Source organism: Meriones unguiculatus, chromosome 12 (genome assembly GCF_030254825.1).
Source record: "Meriones unguiculatus strain TT.TT164.6M chromosome 12, Bangor_MerUng_6.1, whole genome shotgun sequence".
NCBI classification, from domain to species: domain Eukaryota; kingdom Metazoa; phylum Chordata; class Mammalia; order Rodentia; family Muridae; genus Meriones; species Meriones unguiculatus.
Genome location: NC_083360.1, coordinates 90,338,154 through 90,357,479, shown reverse-complemented (window position 1 = coordinate 90,357,479; position 19,326 = coordinate 90,338,154). Strand labels below are relative to the sequence as shown.

Sequence of the window (19,326 nt, the reverse complement as noted above, 5' to 3'; positions counted from 1 at the left end):
TCCTCGGTCTTATATCCGCTTCTGTTTATGGTGTGACTTAAGGGTTGCATTTATTTAGTTTGCATATGGCTGGTGATGTATTGCAGTTTGAGGACCCCTGCATTAGCCTGTAAAACCTAGAATGTCAGAGTTCATATGTGCTGTACCCTTGGCACCAAGCACTGAAGTAGGGGGACGGCTCGATGGATGAATGGAACAGTGAGGAACTTTATACTCCCAAGATTACAATGGTAGTAAATATGCTATAAGTCAGAGCTCAGCCTTTGATCCCGAAGCAGACAGGTCCTGAGGCAGACCAGCCTTTTTTCTGGGGAGAGCCTGTCTTGGTATGGTGGGGCTTATCCAAAGTCATTTGGACATATCCCTGATTCTGCGCAGTCTAGCTAAACAGAGGCCTTGTTAACATAAAAGAAAGTTCTTTTTTTTTTTTTTTCTTTCTCCACAGGGATGTAACTTGACTCCGTGAAGGGTCTCCATCTCTTTCAGGAGACAGCTCTGCCCTTGAGGCCCCCCACTAAGTTCTTCAGGTTCCTCACGGTAGATTTTTCTAGCACAGGTTGAGGCCCCCATCTCTCACAGGTGTGGTTTCCAGCTCTTCACAGTCGGCTGTTGCCCTGAGTCCATCTGGATGTCCCTGTCCACTCAGGGGCAGGGCTAGAGTCTGGCAGTCCACCAACTGTCATCTCAGCAGCCAGTTTGAGCCCCTTGACTTAAAGAAGAAATATAAACATTAGCTAATTTTTTTTATTGGCCCCAAGACATTGCTTGTCCAGATTAAGTTTACGCCACTTATTAACAATATAAGATAATTGGATTTATTATAATATACTGATATTATTAATGATGTGTTAAGACATATTATTGATTACTGCTGAACATTTCTTATATGCCAGAGTTACGTGCCATTGCTTGTACACATCTCATTTAATTTTCTGTAAGGCAGCTGCGATTTTTCTCATTATAAAGAAGTGTGAGCCTCAGAATTTAGGCAGAGAATACATGAGAATACATGAGCCCGGATTTGAACCTGTGCCATTTGCCTCCAGAGGCTCTGGTTTTGACCCTGCCTGTCTAGCATTGCTCTTGTTTGGCTGTTATCAAGCATCACACTTTCAACATCCAGGCTGCTCCGTTCTTGGCCTTTGACTTGACCATCCCTCATGGCTGCTGCTCCTTCAGCAACTCTGGGCTCCGCTTAGCGTTTCCACAGCTTGAGAAAACTCTTAACTGGCCAGGGAGAAACAGAGCTGGAACCCTCCATTTCTCACTGCAACCTCCACTGGCTCAAGCCCTAATCCTGCAAGACGGGCTTTGTAGAAGCTCCATTTGAATGTATGTGTCTTGGTCCAAACGCTTGCCCTGGAGGTCAGAGATGTTCCTTTCTCCACAGCCCCTTCTTGTTCTTGCTGTGCAGTCTTTTCCTGGGCACAGTGTGAAGGCCAGCCAGAGTCACCTGGAGACTCTGTACAATTGTCACGCACCTCTCTATGGCATTCCTATGCCGCCAGATCAGCACCCATGGCCATAGGTGTTGGCTGTATTCTACAGAGCTCTCGGTGGGGACACGTACAAAAAGAAGGAAATCTAAGAAAGTGCCAAGGTCCCGAGGCACAGCTACAAGACCAGGGCAGGCTCCAGTTTGAAGACTAGCTGGTGCCTTTCCCAGTTTGACCACCAAAATGCAATTCATTATTTAAAAAAAAAATCATCTAGATATAGTCTCTTGCTATCTCATATATCCACGTTTATTCGTTTGTTCGTTCATTCAGAGAATCTCTCACTTACTGGGTCAATTCTGTTCATTTGCTCACCACTTCCTTGTCCATCCATTTCCTCAGATGGCTGCATCCCCAGATAGCCACACTTAATTTCGACACGCTGCTTCCTAGTTAGTGCACTCCCTATTTTACTGCTCTGTTCTACTCATCGTTAGGCTTTGCTAGGGGTGACAGAGAGCTTGGTCTCTTGGTTTTATTACTAGGCCCACGATGTTTAGAATGAAAGGATAAGAATCTAGCATAGAAGGGGCTTAAGAAATGTACATGGAATTAGTGAGTCTACTCACTTATGCACCAAATCTGGCTTTGAGAGTCTGTTGCTTTGGAAAGGACTCAGGGTCCAAGCCAGATGCTTGGGGGCCTGAGGACTGGGACAGGGATGGCTTGCGCTATCAGCTTGTGCTAGTGATGTTGACAGGTGATGGCTAGAGCATCACCTACTCCCTGTGGTAGTAGGAGAGCTGGCATGAAGTAAGTGGGAAGGTGCAGACTGAAGAGCTATTTATTGCTGAGGCCTGCTGGCTGGACCTGGTGAGGCTGAGTTGGGGAAAGTCAGGGGAGACTGAGGTTAGATGCTTGAGAGTCAGGATGGAAAGTGATGTCATCTGCCAAGGGGCACCCTAGAAGCTTCAAAAGGAGAGTGAAAGATGATGGCTTCAAGACCTCCCTTTTAAACCCCATTTTCAATTACAACTAGACCCATGGTTTTTGCATTGCTGTTTTTCTTTTGATTCTTGTTGTCTGCCCAGTGCCAGCAGAGGAGGTATCTGGCTACCTCATCCATCTCTGCCATCTTCCTCTGGGTGTCTATGAAATGTGGCTTCTCAGGCAGGCAAGCCAGGGTGTCACAAAATGGGAGAGCCTCCCATTTCTGTTCACCAGTCATGACTGGTATGGGCTGTGGTGAACCTGGGATGTGAGCCGAAATGGTAGGGTCTGACACTTGGACCTGCAACTCCAAATGACTGTCCGCCTGCAGAACATTATAGATAAGCCTGCTGTGGAATTTTGAACAAACATCAGCCACAGCTCCATGGCTATGGGGCTTATGTGAAACCACAGCCCATAGGGAAAAGAGAGAGAGAGCGAAGCCCTGGGTGTGTGTGTGGGGGAGCTTGGGGGGAGGGGAGCTTGGGAAGGCTGTTTCCTGTAGAAAGACGTCTACTCTGAGGAAGGAGGTGGAGGCTGGCGGGAGGGCTTGAGGAGGGGCTCCATAGCTCCACTGATGGGTTGGCTCTGCCTATCCCAGCAGAGCTGAACAGTGGAGAGAGGTTCCAGGGAAGTTTCTTGTTCTTGGTGTTGCTGAACATACCTCGGAGATAAGTTCGGGACTGCTAAGGGATTTCAGAGATTAGGCCGGTGATATCTCCTCTTTCCATATCCTCAGATATTCTCTTCTCCCAGGGAACCAAACCCATAGAATGGAAATGGAAGTTTCAAGAATAGGCCATAATTGGTGCGGAGAGGTGGCTTCGTACTTAAGAATGAATACTGCTGTTGCAGAGGACTAGAGTTCGGTTCTTATGGATTCTCATAGGTTCCCAGTACTCACAGCAATGACCCGCCACCACCTGTAACTCCAGCTCTGGTGAATATGACTCTTTGACAGTCACCTGCACTCACGTGCACACACACAGGCACTCACACATAATTAAATATGTTAGGAAAAACATTTAGGAAAAAATAGGGCATAGTTAAAAGCGTGCCAGTGAATGGATGAATAAACAAAAGAAAACAAAAATGAAAGTCAGAGTTCACTCACCATTCTCAGTAGAGGGATGTCTGCAGCAAGGGCTGTCGGTAGGTCCAGAAAGAGCTGCAGCTAGACACCATGTGTCCCTGATGGGTGAGTATGGCTACCCACTGTCTTTCCAGTGTCTAATGTATACTAGGGCATATCCCCAAGGGCTGACACCACAAAAGGCACAATCCACACTGTGGAAGCCCTGGAGCCCTGAAAGCGGACAGTACAGTATCTGAAAGGCAAGGGATGGCAGTGGAAAGCTGGGGAGTAAAAAACTTAAAAGGCACATTGAAAACAGAAATGACAGAGCACACACTTTAATCCCAGCATGTGGGAGGCAGAGGCAGCTGGATCTCTGAGTTTGAGGCCAGCCTGGTCTACATAGTGAGTTCCAGGATACTCTGTCTTAAACAAGCAAACAAGAAAAGCAAGCAAACAAACAGAAAAGAAAACAGAAACGACACAATTAAATTATGGTGTCTAGGGATCTGTGCTTGGGTGCTCAGTGTACAAGGAAAAGCAGGAAAATGCTGATTCTAAAAGGACCTGTAGTCATTTTGGGAAGGGGCATATTTGTGGCTGGGGTGGGGTGATGTTCTAGGAGGGTCCTGGCATGGCTTCCATAGAGATTTTTCTTGACCTGGAAATGACTACAAAAGTGGGTTTCTGTTCTTTTTTTTTTTTTTTTTTTTTTTTTTTGGGTTTCTGTTCTTTACAAGAGAATAAGTCTGGCTGTTTTGGGAGGCGGGAAAGCCCCAGACTGTCTTGAACCTTGTGGTGGGACTTTAAGAAGCCCTTTGGTGCTCTGCTGTGTCACCTTGAAAATGAAGGGACAGATGAGGCAAGCTGAGGTGCCTCCCAGCCTTCACAAAAAAAGTAGAGGGTCTTTCTACTATGTTACATGACCTGGAGGAGGAGGTAGTTTCTTTCTTCTAGCCTTCCAGACATGGAAATGTCAAAATAAAATGACAGTGAAGATAGCGAAAGAGTATTACTTATTTTAAAAAACAACACCAGCGCCCACTCTGCGGCAGAGAGCTGAGGACGGAGGACTATGGGGGAGGAGCTGGTTGTCTCAGAGGGAGAAGGTGGAGGTGAAGCACCTGGATTTCCGGTAGTGGCTGAGGCCACTGCATCCTTCCTCTGCCTGTGGTCCCCTGAGGCCTGGCTGTGGAAGTCTGGGAAGTACTACATGGCTCAGGGCTTCTCAGCCACCAGGGAGAGGGCTAATCAGTTTCCTGTGTGATAAGGCACAGGGATATATTTAGATAACAGCAAAATCAAGTTCAGCTCTGTTGTGGGACTGTGTGCAAAGGCACTGGAACCTGCTTAGTTCTCCGCAGCTCAGTGTGGAGAGAGGGGAAAGCAGCCTTCATTTTGTGTTGACGCAGACACTAGGCCACCACCAGAGTGTAGGTAGGGGTCCCTGGCAAGAGTAAGCCTGACCCCTGACCTTGGAGACTCAGATGAGGTTTTCCAAGATGGGTCAGGGAGCAATGGAGAACCTTGGCCGTAGGTGTTGGAAGCCCCAGACTGTCTTGAACCTTGTGGTGGGACTTTAAGAAGCCCTTTGGTGCTCTGCTGTGTCACCTTGAAAATGAAGGGACAGACGAGGCGAGCTGAGGTGCCTCCCAGCCTTCACAGAAACGTCTTTGCATCTTTTGGCTCCTGTTGCTTCATCCTTTATGCTGGGCACCAGAGGGCTTGCTTTCCAACCCCCAAAAGCCTACAGCCTGCACTGACCCTTCTGCTCTCTCTTAGGGAGAAGCAAGAGTGCCCTGTTGTTTAACCTATTTCTCTGGAAACTTGGGAAAGAAAGCAGGTCACACATGTAAGGGTTAGGTGAGCCTCACATTGGCTTGTTCAGCAGATGCAGAGTAGGGATGGTGGACAGCAGACAGTGCACAAAGCTGGGGGACCTTCTTATTCAACAGAGAGGGTGTCTGGGACATTGAGCCACCTGTACAACTGGACATTGTACTGCCTTGGGTTGCTAGGGGAACCAAACAACCATTTTTTTCTCCTATAAAAGAAAACAAGCTCATGAGAGCCTTTGGAGGATTTTTTTTTTCATGTGTATGCAGTGCTGAGTTCAGAGCCCAGAGGGGGAAAGTGATCAAGGAGTTAGTGGATCAGTCTCTACCAGTTCCCAGCTGTAGACACCAGGCACAGTTCAAAGCCACTTTCCTGTCCATTCATGTGTCACCCTGCTCCCCCTGCCCCCATGGAAGCATGATTCCATACTGGTGGAGACTCACAAGCCAGGCCCAGGGCACTCCTTCAGCTCTGAGTACAGGGCTCCCCACTGTTCCTCTCTGCAGCCATCTCCCTGCTTTCTTGATTTCTTCACACTTGCGCCCAACTCACTTACTTACCCTCAGGTCTCTCTTAGCCCGAGAGCTCCTTCCTGGGCCTGACCCTGCCTCATCTTTCAGATCCCAGGAGAGTTGTCGTTTGTGTTTTGCAACTGTTTTTGTTACCAGCTGTCTGGATCTCTTTTATTCCCCTGAGGGGCTGTGGCTGAGGCTAGTGTTTGCCCCGCTCACTGGCCTCAACTTTGAGCCTAGTCCCAGCCTGCCATGTACAGTGTGGGTGTAGCCTGACTGACTGACTGACTGACTTGTGGGGAGATTGTAACAGGAAGTAATGTTAGATGAGTTTGTGGATGGCTCTTAACCCTCACTCCCCCGGGCACATCTGCAACATGGCTCCATGCTCCCAACAAAGGGGAAAATGTCAAAATGACAGGGCCACAGAGTGTCAGGCCTGCTCCGTTACCTACACGTCAGGAAGCTAAAACTCAGAGACAGAGGGGAAAAAAGGAGGTCCCCACCCAAAGCCTTGTGGTGAGGGGATGGCAGACACTAGGATCCAAGGATGGGTTCACTCCTTGGTCTATGGCTCAGGGGAGAGATTGTTCAAGGGGCAAGTGCTTAGTAGATGCCGTCAAAGGCATGGCTGCTTCCACATGTGCGGTCCTTTACAGTTCCAAAGGCCGCAGCCCACTTCCAATCTATACGGAGCCACGTGTGGCTAGCCATACCCGATGTTCCAGCAGAGAAGCCGAGGCCAATGCCCGTTCCCCGTGTCCCTGCGGAAGACTCCCTGAGAGGCTGTGTAGGTGAGGGCCACCGTCAGCATGCCGGCTGGAGTATTCTGGAATCTTCCTGTATAGGGCATGGGAGCATGAGCCAGGCGTCTGGGTCCCTTTGAGGTTCGTGGGAGCAGGAGGCTGTGGTATGAATAGGGGCCTTATTTGGAACTGGGTATAGTGCAACATGGATGAGAGTGCGTGAAACCGTTGGCCCACAGGGTGAATAATGCCCAGCAAGCAGCGTGAGACTGCAACTGTGTGCCTGTGGGGAAGAGTCCAGCCGGGCGTGCGCCTAGGAGCTTGGCGGAGGTAGGAGTACTGGAAGAAGAGATCTGCTTTCTGGTAACCCCAGGGCCTACCTAGAGTCTTCCCCTGTTTACAGAAGACAGCAAATCATGGATGTTGAGGACTGGCAGGGGAGGGCTTTGAACTCTGGAAGCCCTTCTCAGAGTCAGAGCACAAAAGAGTAGGACCGTGATGTCTCCTGGACAACCCCACTAGTCCTCTTATCTGCTGTGCCTGCCGCCTCTCACCTGGGCCGCACACATGCAGAGGGGACCCCAGGGCTGGGGCCAAGGACATCTAGCAAATTCTTGCCAAACGAGAACATTCAGACCTGGCAGCGGTTTAAATTCTCGTTGGACTCATTTGGTGCTTGAAGGGTAACTGAATTAAATCAAACTTGGGCAAGAAACAAGGTCCAGAGACCACTCTCCGTGACAGCTGCTCTGTGACAACGAGCGACAAGCAAACACTGCTTCCTCCGGGAAATGGGTTGATTAGCTTTAAATCAACCTCGCTCTGTGGGTGAGGAAATGGAGGCACCTCCACCAGTCCTTAGAGTGTCTTCTAGTGCTTTGGATCCAAGCAGAATGCAGCCTGAGAGGTTCAGGGAGCATCTTCTGGAGCAGCCCTTGCCGTCTTGGGGCTATGTGTCCAATGCACGATGCCTGCTGAGCGAGGGGCTCTGGAGGGTGGAGCTTCGGGGCTGACCTCTGAAGCAGGGAGGATTTCCATGGCGCAGCTTCCTGAGAGAGAGAGAGCCGGATTAGGAGAAACTGCTGGGTGGGCCTAGCCAGAGGCCAGGGGAGGCCGGGCGGAAACTCAAAACCTCCGCAGCTGTTTCCAGTTTGTTGCCGGTGCTGCGCCGCGGAGCAGAGCGCTGCGCCGGTTGGTTCCCGGAGCCCGGAGCCTGCAGCGCCCAGGAATGCCCTGCTTTTGCCTGGCCTCAGCGAGGGGCTCTTTGCCTGTCTGCCTTCACCTCAGCACATCTCTCCCACCTGCTCTTCTTTTTCTTTCTCTGATTTCCTTTTAAAATTCTCATGGACTCAAAGATATTGTGGAGATCTGTGGCTTCCCTGCAATTGTGGGACGCCGGGCTCTCTTGACCATGTTCCGAAGAGCTTTCCTACACTGGAAGCTGGCAGAGCTTTCCAAAGCCAGGAGAGGGCCATATCACGTGTGTCACGACAGTGCTAGCGGAATGCCTGGCCCAGGGCTAGAAGATAGGTGGGAGGTGAGTGTCATCTCCAGCCTCTGGGTGAGGTCAGGAGGTCTGTCAGGAAGCTGAGCTGGAGAGCAGGTTTTGCTGAGGTAGCAGAAGGAGACTGCCTTTCTCTCCCAGGCAGCCTTCCCCTGCCCTCCTTACTGTTCAACTCACCTTTCAGGCCAGATGCTGAGCAACTGAGGGACACCTAAGGTCTAACGGTTTGCCAGTGAGCGGGTGGCTTGCCAGTGAGCGGGTGGCACCAGCTTCCATGGCCTCACTTTTAGGCTGGGGGGAGGGAGGAGCCAGGAGCCAGTGTTATCTTGGCTTTCCTTGGCTTTAAAGCTCTTGGGCAAGTCTCTTCTGGAGTTGAGCCTCAGGTGCTTCTGCAAGATGTAGACAAGACATCTTACAAGTTTCAGAGTCTACACCTAGAGCATTTGTCTGAGGGGGCTGCCTGGTTCGGTTTTTAGATCTGACGCTGCAATCTGACCTGGTGATGACTCATGATGAGAAAAGGGGACGCACTGTCACTGTTGTTACATGACACATTTGGTTCTCTCAGCTGGCTGAGCTCCAGAACAGCACACAGTCTCCTAGGAGCAGAGCTCACGGTCTGGGTTGTTAAGAGTTGAGCCTATCTAAACTGGACAAGCATCTACATGGCTCCAAAATGCATGGGAACTTCTGTAGCCTGCCTGGAACAAAGGCACAGAAGAGCCAGGCTCCTGGCGAGGACGATGACCATCTCCCTGAGCTCCTTCCTTCCTGGGCTCTGACCCATTCGTGAAAGCGTGTCAGGAAGCCGCTTGAATGCTATACTAAAATCACTCTGATGGATGTCATTGAGGACCAACAGTGTGGCCTCTGGGCAGTGCTTTCCATGCCTCATTTATTTGGTTCTGGAAGCACCAAAGCACCAAGACTACTAGGCAGCCTTGACTTTTTTCTCTTTAACTGTAGACGGTAAGTGGCTTGGCCAAGACTGCAGAGTGAGGTGATGGCACTTGTCTAGTCCCACCATCAGTTCTGTGAGGGGCTAGGTCTAGGACCTCAGTGCCCCCTGCAGGGTGCTTCCTCTCTTCCTGAATTCCCAGGACAGTTACCATGGTGGACTGCCCTCTGAACTTCATCACCTAGGCAAATGTATATGATGACATGTTGATTGTGTCAGTGTGAATTTGAGTGTGGGATTGTGTGGGTATGGCATGCTATGTGTGTGGAGGTGATGTAGGCTGCTTGTAGCATGTCTGGGTGTGTCCGGCATTTATCTACGGGGTTTGGGGTGGACTATAGGAGTCTGTGTGGGGTAGGTGACTTTAGAACTGTTGGAGCTGTGTGTTTGTGTTACTGGGCACTGGGGTTTGTTGCCAGTTTGTGGAGAGCTACGACATGTATTAGGACTGGGTATCAAAGCTGACTGACTGGCCTGATTAAGACGTAAAGCAAATACAAGAAACATATGATCTTCCAAATGGCTCCAAGCTGAGGTTTGTGATAATAAAAAGGCTGCAGTTGGAAAACAGACCACCTAACAAGGTTATTTCAGATCCACTTTTTTCTTGTAATAAACCAACCCCAAATGACAGTACAGTTGATTCAAGAGTTCTGGCTTTTGCAGGACAGATAACCCTTCTAAGCATCCCAGAGCCTGAGGCCTGTTCTGGAGACAGGCAGAAGCATTCAGGGCTGTGGATGACACATGCCTTCCCATCTTGCCTTCATGGCATGGATGTCACCCCTGCTGTTGGCATGTAGGACAGATCACACCAATGACAGTGATAACAACATTGGAGAAGGTAATGAATATCAGTCCTGAGCATTCCATCCTTCCAAGCCCCCCAGTCCTCATTTGAGACAGACGATTGCACCTGAGGGGAACAGTTAATAGATCAAGAGAAAGAAGAATTTTTAAAAAGCAATTTTCTCAAAGGGATAGAGAGGCTAGAGCATGGAGCAAGTCCAAGTCACTGAGAAGAACTAACAAGAGCACCTGATACAGCGTTTATACCAAAAGCTTTCTCTGCAGGGATGTCTAAAGAATGTATTTGGGAAAAACATATTAATCCATAAAAAAGGATGTGATGCCAGAAAGGGAGGTAAGCGGGTGAAGAAAAGCAAACAAGGGAACACATGTAAACAATGATGATCAAATAATCATCACATGGTATTAAGAGAGATGACTCAATTGGGCACTAACTGAGGTAGAACTAAAATACTGGAAGGTAATAGATGAAATAAGAAAAGAGTAATTTAAGTTGAAGCATGACAAAGACTTTCAAGGAGGAGCACTTTTGAATTTTAGATTTTAATAAGTATACATGCATTAGTAAAAGAGAAGAAACAAGACAAAGAAACACAGAAAAGATGAACTAAAGAGAAGTCTTGATTAATTCTAAAGAGGTCAGAAGAAGAAAATTTAAAAAGGGAACAGAAGACAAGCAAGGCAACAAAGCAGAAGATGAGATGATAAAAAAAAAAAAATACGTTAGGAACCCCAGTAAATGTAAGTGATATAAAACCTCCAACTAAAAAACAAAGTTTGTCTTTTTGGTAGAGATCATTGAGTAACCACCTGTTTCTACTCTGGCTATATGACTTTCACGCAGGAGGCTGTGAAATATACTGGCCCAGGAAGGCTGAAAATACAGGGTTTGAAAATAATACAGTGAAGATAAGATTGAGGGTGACCCCGAAATTGTCAAGCCCAGCCACATTTAGTGAAAAATGCTTTCAAACAAGTTGTATTTATTCTATTAACGCAACATTGGTGCAATATATTGAAAGCTATTCACTGGATGTTATCAAGTCAAAAGAATGAAACCTCAAATCTCAGTAGACTCAGAAGAAAGAACCTGGTGAAATGTCATTTTGATAAGAAGTGGTAATTGCTATGGTTTGCATGGCTATGGGTTGGGTTACTCCACGTGACACCAGGTAGAGGTGGTGGAACTTTTAGGAAATGGAGTTTAATGGGAGAGGTTTGGGTCATTGGAAGCATGTTCTTGAGGGGGATTGGGAGTTACCCCTATTCCTCCCTTTGTTGTCCATCCCCTGTGAGGTGAGTGGGTTGCTCCACCATGCCCTCATGCCACTGTGCACTATCATATTCCAAGCTCAGAGAAACAAGTCAGATGATCATGGGCTAGAACAGCTAACTATGTGAGCCCAAATAAGTCTTTTTTTTGTTTTTAGGTTGATTATTTATGGTAATAATTTAAAGCAGACACGCTAATAACATAAGGAATATTCCTTAATCAGAGAAAGGGTCTCTACCACATGCTTACTTAACAGCAAATGCATAATGTGATGGGGACTGTTTTAATCCCTCTCTTTAAAATCAAGATTTACCCAAGGATGTCTGCAGTCACTGATTTAATTCAATAATCCATTATAGTATGGCGACATAAAGAAAGGAGTGAAACTCTGATCATCACAGGATGTAGTTGTCTGTGTAGGCTCCAGGAACATATACAAATACACTGTTAAAATTAATAAAAGCTCAGAAGATTTCTGGGTTATAAATAAGATATATTTATATTATATAAATATGTTAAAATCAATTTTATTGCTATATAGCACAACAGTATTAGAAATAAAAGTAAATTAATATTATAATATGAACAGAAAACATAAGTTTTGGGAATAAATCTAACAGAATTAGAGACCTTTTAAAAAGAAAAAGTTTGTGTATGTGTGCGTGTGTTTGCATTCTAAAATTTATATGGAATGATGAAGATTCAATAATAACTAGAAACATTTAAAGAAAATGAACAAAATACTCAAATTTGTCCCAGCAAAATGTAAAATTTATTTTAAAATCTTAGTAATTATAGTATTGTGTAATTGTAGTATGTGTATTTGGAATAGTATGGTTGTTTAAATCAGTATTCTTTTTCCTTCCTTTAAAAATCATCCAAAAAAAGGAACAAAAACAATACAAACAAACAAATAAACAAAAAGATGAAAATGGAAAGGAAAAAAGACTATATCTGAGAAAACTGGAGCATGTGTATTGTTTAAGACTACAAACATATAAGAATAGTTCAAAGAAGCTAAGATAGGAAAAGGGTAATTAGGAGACAATTAAGACAAAGAACCTGAACATCAATTTTCTTTGATGAGACAACCTGGCAAATAGTCTTTCTAAAGGCAAAAGAGTGTAAAAACTATGTACAGAGGTAGAAAAACTCCACTTCCCATTTTCAAAACTGGCACAGTAACTAGAATTAAATGGGCTAAAGAAAGGAGCCTTCTGGACTAGATCTGATTGAGGAATGCTGAGGACACAGAGCTTTGAAAGATCCCTAAGAACAAACTCATTTGCAGAAGGTTTGTTTCTACGGGTCTCTTCTATGAGAAGAGGCCTTGCTTGGAAGCAGCGAAGTCTGAACTCCATGTTTTCCAGCCAGAGAATCCTTCTGCCTATTAATTGGAAATCCAGGAAACCAGAGCCCAACTCATTCAAGGCTAGAAAGGATTGGAAGTGTTTTCATTCGGGCTCAAACAGCTCCAGAGATGTTATAAGAAACAGCAGCATAAAGTTAGTCCTGTATGCAAAGAGAAGAAAGAACAAATATGTTCAGATGTTACCATTACTAAAAAAAAAATCTCCCTCAGAGAAAAGCATCCACATAGCAGAAGAAAATTGGGCCACATATTTTATCACAAATTACAATTTTCCTGAGGGCACTGCCTCTTTAACGTAGTGAAGTAAAGACAAAGGTCCCAGGAAGCTCAAGAGTTGGTAATACAAGAATTCAAAGGATTCAAGAAAGAGTCAGAAAAAAGAAATGACCCAGATGTGGAGACAGAGTAGAAAGAATACAAAGGAGAGAATGGACATTGAAGGAAACCCAGCAAATGACCTAAAGAATAAAAGCTCAAAAAATTAAACAGAAGATACCTTAGAGCAATTTATGAGAGAAAATAATCAATATAGAAAATAGACAAGGAAGCCTGGATAGTTAAATTGATAAGACTTTAGACTCTGAATCTGAGAAAACAGACAATAAATATTCATCAATGTATTTCTGGAGTCCCCAAAGCAGCCAACTAAATAACAGTACACAGTAAATTTGGAAGGGCTAAATTCATAAAGACTTTAGGAGATAGAATGATCTTGTTTCTACATATTTATTTAAAGATGAAGAAAAGAATCTTTTGGTAGCTCAGGTAATCTTTAGGTCATGTATAAGACAAAGAAAAGCATAGACTTAGATTAATTCAAATAGACTTCCAATGCCATTGTACATTTTATAAGCTCCTCAGAGATCTAGAACTGAGGATTTTCATACCCAGCCCAACTGTCCACGGCCCTTAAGTTATGAAGAGTACAGGCAAGCGCTGATGAATACGTGTGATTCCTGGGCTATAGATCAATGGTTAATTAAGAAAATGAAGGCATTTTTTTTTTAAGAAAATGAAGGCAAACATCACACATCTAAAAGTAGCATTATTATATTCAAGAACAAAAGAAATTAATACTTTTTGAATTGATACAACCAATATAAACTGTGAGGGGTGAAATATTTGCTATCAGTCTCAACCTAACTGAAAATAAAACATATATTCTTAAAGCTGACAATTAAAGTAATTTTAGTGTATGCCCATGTTGGTTCATTTTGGTTGTCAGCTTGGTGGGATCTGAGTCAAGTGAGAGACATAACCTTTTGTGGGTCTGTGAGAGTATTTCCTGGAAGGATTAGCCAAAAGAGAGACTCTCTTCTCCAAAAGAGAAGAGTCTCTGCCCTACTGGAGACCCAGACACAAAGAGGCCTGAGGGAAAGTCAGGGCTTCTTTTGCCTGACTGCCCTTATTCCCTGCTAGTGAATGTATCTACTGTATCTACTGCTGCTGACGTCATCCTTCATTGATATCAGAACAGTTTCTTCACCTTCCAATGTGGACTGCATGCCAGCAGCTCCCCAGGAATATTCCAAGCCTTTAGTGCCAGATTGGAACTACAGAGGCCTCCAGCCTTGCAAGCTCAGCAAGTACTTGGTTTCCAGCTTCTCCAGGGCATACATAAGCATTTTTGGACTAACCAGCCCATATTGTGTAAGACACAGTTATACATCCTCTTTGTGATATCCATTTGTTCTATCAGTTCTGTTCCTCTGGAGAACCTTGACTAATCCTGTGCTGATTTGTTTTTGTCAACTTGACACAAACCTAGATATATCTTGGAAGATATGTTCTTGGAAGATATGTTCCTTGGAAGAGAGACTTTTAATTGAGATAATGCTTCCATAAGATCAGCCTGTTGGCAAGTCTATAGGGAATTGTCTTGATTGATGATTGATGTGGGAGGACCCAGCTCACTGTGGCTAGATGGTGCCACCCCTGGACAGGTGGTCCTGGGTTGTATAAGAAAGCAGGCTGAGGAAGACATTGGTAGCAAGCCAGTAAGCACTGTTCCTGCCTGGGCTGTTCATCAAGTTTCTCCTTCTAGGTTCCTGTCCTGACTTCCCTTGGGGATGGACTATAATCTGTGACTTGAAATAAACCCTTTCCTCCCCAGGGCTTTTGGTCATGGTGTTTTATTACAGCAGTAGAAACCCTAACTAAGACAAACATAATGCCTATTTTTTTGTCTTCCCCATTTCAGATGTTGCTTTTTAACGGCTGAGAGTTATAAGTTTAAAGGGTAATATGACAGAAACTGAGGGTGGAAGGAAGGAGGGGGACGGGAAAGACACACATGGCTTTATTTTATGTTAGAGAGGACCAATTATGCTCTCTAGATAATAAAGTCACAGGAAGTTAATGATAAATTTAACACTAAAACAAAACCACAATTTTCCCCCATAAAACAACAACTTCACAAAATTAACAAGGCAAAGCAGAGGGCTAAAGAACAGAAAACAACCGAAAGACTGAAGGACACTCAGCAGCCAAGATCAAGCGCATCATTCATAAAATGTGAAAAAACTAAAGCCATACATTAAGAGAAATGGGGCAAAATCCCATGCAGCCCAGCAGAGACAAGACTAGAGAAAAGCCACTCACATCGGTTGAAATATAAGTTCTGGCAGGGGTCCATCAGTCCCAGCACAGGCACAAAGGGACCAGAGGCCAGAAGCTTCAGGTGAGCCCGAGACAGGCACATAACGATGAAGGCTGGAACTGCAATGGACATATTTATGAGTTGTCTAGAGCTGTCTATCACATTGCCCCCAAACTTAGCAGCTCTGGACAAGGAACCTTTGTTCTGGATTAGGATTCTTGTGGGTGGCAGCCTAGTTTTGGGGTTGGTGCTTGCTCAGGGGTTTTAAGAAAGTTGCTGGCCTGGGGCTACAGGAAACTAAGGTTTTTCTGAGACTGGCGGTTTATTCTGTGCTCACTCATCTGATGGGAGGGAAAGTGGGTGGCAGAGGGAGGGAGCTCATGGTGAAAGCTCTGGTGTCTTATGTCACCTAATCTTGGAAGTGTTATATACACCGTTGCTGCTATGTTCTAGAGGCCATATAGGTAGAAACGGAAGGAGTCACACAGGATTGTGAATACCAGGTAGCAGGAGTCACTGCCCACAATAGTTCTGGTCATAAAACCACACAGTATTGTCTTTCACAAAATCAAAACCACTGGAGATACAGGGGAGATGAGCTACAAACAAACCAGTACTCGTGGAACAGACACTGAATTAGCAATAATAGAAATATTGCTAACAGAGTTAGTACATTAGAAGACAAATGGGTAAGAAAGAATTAAGGATAGAAGAGACCAAATATAACTTTGAAATCTATGTTGAGGAATGGGTAATCCACCTTTTAAAAACAGCTACCTGTAAAAAGAATTTTCATGGGAATTAATACTCTGGCCAGCAAGATGGCTCAGTGGGTAAAATCATTTGTCAAGGAAGCCTCAGGACCTGAGTTTAATCACACAGCTCACAGTGGAAGAAGAAAACCAGTTCCTGCAAATTGTCTTCTGACATCCACAGGTACACTGAGCAAGTGCGTCAGACAAGCGTGTGTGTGTGTGTGTGTGTGTGTGTGCGCACACACATACACACACACACAAATTAAAACATTAATTTAAGACCATTAGAAAATGTTGATCTATCACACAATGTGAAAAAATAGTATGGGTTATGTTCTCTGAATACAAATTTAGAAAATAACACTCAGATCAGAAAACAAAGAGGGCCTACCCGAAAGTTAAAACAAACAACAGCAACAATGATGGCTTTTGATGGAAGACAAACTCTTAAGTTAAAGTGAAGAGCATCCTGGTAATAAATCTACCGAGCATGCCTCATCCGAGACTGGTGGGTCCCCAGGGCCAAGCTATAGTACCAGGTAGTAGGGGTCATTGCCCACAGCAGTTATGGGCACTTATGCATACAACAACACAGTATTGTCTTTCACAAAGTCAGTGGCTGCAGGGATAGATAGAGACCAGGCTTCCTAAGACTTAAATGTTACCTGCAATCAAGTGTGCTTTGGTGTCTGTCCATCTCTTTGCGCTCGGTGGCTTTCATCAAAGAACTGTGTTACTTGTTAGGCTGCGCCTACACTCCTAAAGGATGCAATTAGCCAAAAGAAAAATATCAGAAGAACGCAGACTGGAAGGGAAGATGCGAGGTTTGCAGGTGAGCGTGTTCCTGGAAAAAGTGAAGTGTGTGGGCTGGGGAGATGAGTGCCTAAGAGGACTGTCTGCCACACCGGGACCCGAGTTCTAATACCAACAGCCAATGCGAAAGGGGAGGTCTGACTGCATGTGCCTGTACCACAGCCTCGGGATGGCAGCTCACTGCCCAGTCATGCTAACTGAACCGGTGCTTCCCAGGTCCAGCGAAAGAAAGATACTGTTTAAATAAACAAACAAACAAATAGGTAAATAAGGTAGAAGGGACTGAGAGATTGCCCAGCTGCTCAAAGCACTTGCTGCTCTTGCAGAATACCCCAGTTTATTCCCCAACACCATGTCTGGTGGTATAGTGTAACTCTAGGGGACCTGACATCCTCATTTGGCCTTTTGGGCACCTGCATATATGTGCACACTTATGCACACACACACATCAAAACACACACACACAGCTCACACCACGCATGCGCGCGCGCGCGCGCGCGCGCGCGCGCGCGCGCACACACACACACACACACACACACACACACACTAAAAACCTAGAAAACCTAAATAACCTACAGCAAAATAATCAGCAAGAATAAGCTCATTTTAGTGAGATGATTAAATGAAATTGATAATAAGTAAATAAACAAATGATTATGTCATGTATAAATATTACTACTTTAGAAGATATGATGAAAAAAGCATCCTATTTGCAGAAGCAATGGCAATCTGCAGTAACAAAGCAGCTTAGAGTGAAGCCACACATTGGAGAAGGCCTATGCAAAGAAAATGCTGGAACCCTCCTCACAGACACAAAGGGAAACCTGGAGAAACGGAAAGACCATGTTTTTGGCCAAAGACTCAACATCATAAAACTGTCAATTCTCCCTAAGTACGTTTCTAAATTTAATGTGATCCCAATAAAATACCAACAGTTTTTTTTAAGCCAGACAAGCTGAATTCTAAAGTTCATGTGAAAAAAATAAAGAAATAAAAACATTCAGAAAAACTCTGAAAAGAAGAGTAATATCAGTGAATTCACTCAAGCAGATACTAAAACATATTAAAATCTCAATAATTGAAACCATGAGGAACTGATGCATGAAGAGAGAGAGAGACAAGCCCACCAGCTATAATAGAAAGCCCAGAAATGGAAGCAAAAACGCACATGAGAGATTAGCACACAAAAAGAATGACCACTAAAATCAGTGAGAGAAATGATTAACTGTTCAATAAATGTGGTTGGGGTCACTGTTTGGTCATGTGAAAAAAAAAAAAAAAGACAAAGTTAGAGTCAAACTTACTATTGTCTATCAGGACAAATTCTAAGTGGATTGAAGACTGAAAAGCAAAAACTATGCCACAACTGTGCCAGAAGAAAACACGAGAAAAACCTTTCATTTATAAACTCAAAGTAGAGAAGCTCTTTCAAAATGATGACTCAAGAAAAGAGGACATCAGAAGGAAAAAATAGAGAAATTAAGCTACATTAAGGAACACTGTATACCAAAACATCTGAACAGTAACAATTGGGGGATAATCCTACACTCAAATGTTGTCAAATGATTGATTTCTCTGATTTATGAAGTGGTTTTAGAATCAACAAGATAAAATAGCAAGAGCCCAGTAGAAAAATGGGCAAAGAAGAGTAGCAAGCGTTTGGAAAAGGATCTGCCTGCATGATCATAGAAATGCAGATTAAGACTATGCAGAGATCCATGTTTCAAGTGACAGTGATAAGAAAAATCCAAGAGTCTGAGGATGTATCTTCTCTGCAAGGCTGAGGAAATGATGCCAGGAGGGTGTTGTAATGGATAATATTGCCTGTCAACCTGATAGGACCTCAAATTACCTAGGGGACAAACCTCTGGACACACAGGCGAGAAAGCTTTTCGGCTGAGCTCTGTGCGGTGGGAAGAGCTGCTGTGTGGTGGTTTGAATGAGAATGGCCTCCATAGTTTCATACGTTTAAATGCTCGGTCCTCAGTGGAGATGCTTGGGAAGGAGAGGAGGTATGGCCTTGCTGGAGGTGGTGAGGCCTGGTTAGAGGAGGTAGGGCCTCATTGGAGCAGGTATGGCAGGCACTGTGGGTAGGATTTAAGGTTACAAAAGCCCAGGCCAGACCCTGTCTCACTCGCTCTCTTTCTGCAGCTTATGGATCAGATGTGAATTATCGGCTACTTCTCCAGTGCTACGCCTGCCTGCCTGATGCTATGCTCCCTGCCGTGATGTTCACGGACTAACTCTCTGAACTGTAAGCAAGTCCACAATTATACACCTTCCTTTGTAAGATGGCTTAGTCATGGTATGGTCTCAAAGCAACATAACAGTAACTAAGGCAGTTTCTACCTTTTTATTTGGCTGTGTACGGATACATTGCATCACTTGTTCAGTAATTAAGTACTTTATTTTAACTGAAAAAATTTTATATAGTGTGTTCTGATCACACTTCCTCCTCCCCCAATTCCTCCCAGATCCTCCACACCCACCCTACTCCATGCCATTTCTTTCTCTCTTAAAAAAAAACAAGTATTTTATTTAGAAAATTATCATTATAGTGCTTATGTGTATTGTCCACGCTGTGTATGTATGCAGAGAGAGTCTGAGATGTGTCGCTGAGGATAGTGTGCATGTCAGAGAACATGTG

The 19,326-nt window shown here is 44.7% G+C and overlaps 1 long non-coding RNA gene across 3 annotated transcripts in view; it reads left to right on the top strand.

Moving 5' to 3' along the window:
• LOC132646869 (uncharacterized) overlaps window positions 1–19,326 on the top strand; it is a 93,025-nt gene that overhangs the window by 60,382 nt on the left and 13,317 nt on the right. For all 3 annotated transcript variants that reach the window (XR_009585209.1, XR_009585210.1, XR_009585208.1), the window contains one exon: window positions 18,831–18,933. This is a non-coding gene — a long non-coding RNA (uncharacterized LOC132646869). The remainder of the gene's footprint in view (window positions 1–18,830; window positions 18,934–19,326) is intronic.